This window comes from Pseudophryne corroboree, unplaced genomic scaffold (genome assembly GCF_028390025.1).
Source record: "Pseudophryne corroboree isolate aPseCor3 unplaced genomic scaffold, aPseCor3.hap2 scaffold_259, whole genome shotgun sequence".
In the NCBI taxonomy this organism is placed as follows: Eukaryota; Metazoa; Chordata; class Amphibia; order Anura; family Myobatrachidae; genus Pseudophryne; species Pseudophryne corroboree.
Genome location: NW_026969249.1, coordinates 712119 through 715918, shown reverse-complemented (window position 1 = coordinate 715918; position 3800 = coordinate 712119).

Genomic DNA, 3800 nt, shown 5'->3' with positions numbered 1-3800 from the left:
TTCTGCTTTAAACTTTAGTTACCATCCCAAAATGAATCCCTGAGATGAAAAAAGTTGATTTCAGAGCAAGATTTTTGAACAGGAGCTTCAACGGTTTTGTGGCATATGAGAAATTCCCTAAGCCCCGGACCCATCGATTCTGGTCAAAAATGAAAATTTTAAAAGTGCCCCTATTTCTGCTTTAAACTTTAGTTACCATCCCAAAATGAATCCCTGAGATGAAAAAAGTTGATTTCGGAGCATGATTTTTGAACAGGAGCTTCAAATGTTTTGGGGCATATGAGAAATTCCCTAAGCCCGGACCCATCGATTTTGGTCAAAAATGAAAATTTTAAAAGTGCCCCTATTTCTGCTTTAAACTTTAGTTACCATCCCAAAATGAATCCCTGAGATGAAAAAAGTTGATTTCAGAGCATGATTTGTGAACAGGAGATTCAACGGTTTTGGGGCATATGAGAAATTCCCTAAGCCCCGGACCCATCGATTTTGGTCAAAAATGAAAATTTTAAAAGTGCCCCTATTTCTGCTTTAAACTTTAGTTACCATCCCAAAATGAATCCCTGAGATGAAAAAAGTTGATTTCGGAGCATGATTTTTGAACAGGAGCTTCAAAGGTTTTGGGGCATATGAGAAATTCCCTAAGCCCCGGACCCATCGATTTTGGTCAAAAATGAAAATTTTAAAAGTGCCCCTATTTCTGCTTTAAACTTTAGTTACCATCCCAAAATGAATCCCTGAGATGAAAAAAGTTGATTTCAGAGCATGATTTTTGAACAGGAGCTTCAACGGTTTTGTGGCATATGAGAAATTCCCTAAGCCCCGGACCCATCGATTCTGGTCAAAAATGAAAATTTTAAAAGTGCCCCTATTTCTGCTTTAAACTTTAGTTACCATCCCAAAATGAATCCCTGAGATGAAAAAAGTTGATTTCAGAGCATGATTTTTGAACAGGAGCTTCAACGGTTTTGTGGCATATGAGAAATTCCCTAAGCCCCGGACCCATCGATTTTGGTCAAAAATGAAAATTTTAAAAGTGCCCCTATTTCTGCTTTAAACTTTAGTTACCATCCCAAAATGAATCCCTGAGATGAAAAAAGTTGATTTCGGAGCATGATTTTTGAACAGGAGCTTCAACGGTTTTGTGGCATATGAGAAATTCCCTAAGCCCCGGACCCATCGATTTTGGTCAAAAATGAAAATTTTAAAAGTGCCCCTATTTCTGCTTTAAACTTTAGTTACCATCCCAAAATGAATCCCTGAGATGAAAAAAGTTGATTTCAGAGCATGATTTTTGAACAGGAGCTTCAACGGTTTTGTGGCATATGAGAAATTCCCTAAGCCCGGACCCATCTATTTTGGTCAAAAATGAAAATTTTAAAAGTGCCCCTATTTCTGCTTTAAACTTTAGTTACCATCCCAAAATGAATCCCTGAGATGAAAAAAGTTGATTTCAGAGCATGATTTTTGAACAGGAGCTTCAACGGTTTTGTGGCATATGAGAAATTCCCTAAGCCCCGGACTCATCGATTTTGGTCAAAAATGAAAATTTTAAAAGTGCCCCTATTTCTGCTTTAAACTTTAGTTACCATCCCAAAATGAATCCCTGAGATGAAAAAAGTTGATTTCGGAGCATGATTTTTGAACAGGAGCTTCAACGGTTTTGCGGCATATGAGAAATTCCCTAAGCCCTGGACCCATCGATTTTGGTCTAAAATGAAAATTTTAAAAGTGCCACTATTTCTGCTTTAAACTTTAGTTACCATCCCAAAATGAATCCCTGAGATGAAAAAAGTTGATTTCAGAGCATGATTTGTGAACAGGAGATTCAACGGTTTTGGGGCATATGAGAAATTCCCTAAGCCCCGGACCCATCGATTTTGGTCAAAAATGAAAATTTTAAAAGTGCCCCTATTTCTGCTTTAAACTTTAGTTACCATCCCAAAATGAATCCCTGAGATGAAAAAAGTTGATTTCAGAGCATGATTTGTGAACAGGAGATTCAACGGTTTTGGGGCATATGAGAAATTCCCTAAGCCCCGGACCCATCGATTTTGGTCAAAAATGAAAATTTTAAAAGTGCCCCTATTTCTGCTTTAAACTTTAGTTACCATCCCAAAATGAATCCCTGAGATGAAAAAAGTTGATTTCGGAGCATGATTTTTGAACAGGAGCTTCAAATGTTTTGGGGCATATGAGAAATTCCCTAAGCCCCGGACCCATCGATTTTGGTCAAAAATGAAAATTTTAAAAGTGCCCCTATTTCTGCTTTAAACTTTAGTTACCATCCCAAAATGAATCCCTGAGATGAAAAAAGTTGATTTCGGAGCATGATTTTTTTAACAGGAGCTTCAACGGTTTTGGGGCATATGAGAAATTCCCTAAGCCCCGGACCCATCGATTTTGGTCAAAAATGAAAATTTTAAAAGTGCCCCTATTTCTGCTTTAAACTTTAGTTACCATCCCAAAATGAATCCCTGAGATGAAAAAAGTTGATTTCAGAGCATGATTTGTGAACAGGAGATTCAACGGTTTTGGGGCATATGAGAAATTCCCTAAGCCCCGGACCCATCGATTTTGGTCAAAAATAAAAATATTAAAAGTGCCCCTATTTCTGCTTTAAACTTTAGTTACCATCCCAAAATGAATCCCTGAGATGAAAAAAGTTGATTTCAGAGCATGATTTTTGAACAGGAGCTTCAACGGTTTTGTGGCATATGAGAAATTCCCTAAGCCCCGGACCCATCGATTCTGGTCAAAAATGAAAATTTTAAAAGTGCCCCTATTTCTGCTTTAAACTTTAGTTACCATCCCAAAATGAATCCCTGAGATGAAAAAAGTTGATTTCGGAGCATGATTTTTGAACAGGAGCTTCAACGGTTTTGTGGCATATGAGAAATTCCCTAAGCCCCGGACCCATCGATTTTGGTCAAAAATGAAAATTTTAAAAGTGCCCCTATTTCTGCTTTAAACTTTAGTTACCATCCCAAAATGAATCCCTGAGATGAAAAAAGTTGATTTCAGAGCATGATTTGTGAACAGGAGATTCAACGGTTTTGGGGCATATGAGAAATTCCCTAAGCCCCGGACCCATCGATTTTGGTCAAAAATAAAAATATTAAAAGTGCCCCTATTTCTGCTTTAAACTTTAGTTACCATCCCAAAATAAATCCCTGAGATGAAAAAAGTTGATTTCAGAGCATGATTTTTGAACAGGAGCTTCAACGGTTTTGTGGCATATGAGAAATTCCCTAAGCCCCGGACCCATCGATTCTGGTCAAAAATGAAAATTTTAAAAGTGCCCCTATTTCTGCTTTAAACTTTAGTTACCATCCCAAAATGAATCCCTGAGATGAAAAAAGTTCATTTCGGAGCATGATTTTTGAACAGGAGCTTCAAATGTTTTGGGGCATATGAGAAATTCCCTAAGCCCGGACCCATCGATTTTGGTCAAAAATGAAAATTTTAAAAGTGCCCCTATTTCTGCTTTAAACTTTAGTTACCATCCCAAAATGAATCCCTGAGATGAAAAAAGTTGATTTCAGAGCATGATTTGTGAACAGGAGATTCAACGGTTTTGGGGCATATGAGAAATTCCCTAAGCCCCGGACCCATCGATTTTGGTCAAAAATGAAAATTTTAAAAGTGCCCCTATTTCTGCTTTAAACTTTAGTTACCACCCCAAAATGAATCCCTGAGATGAAAAAAGTTGATTTCGGAGCATGATTTTTGAACAGGAGCTTCAAAGGTTTTGGGGCATATGAGAAATTCCCTAAGCCCCGGACCCATCGATTTTGGTCAAA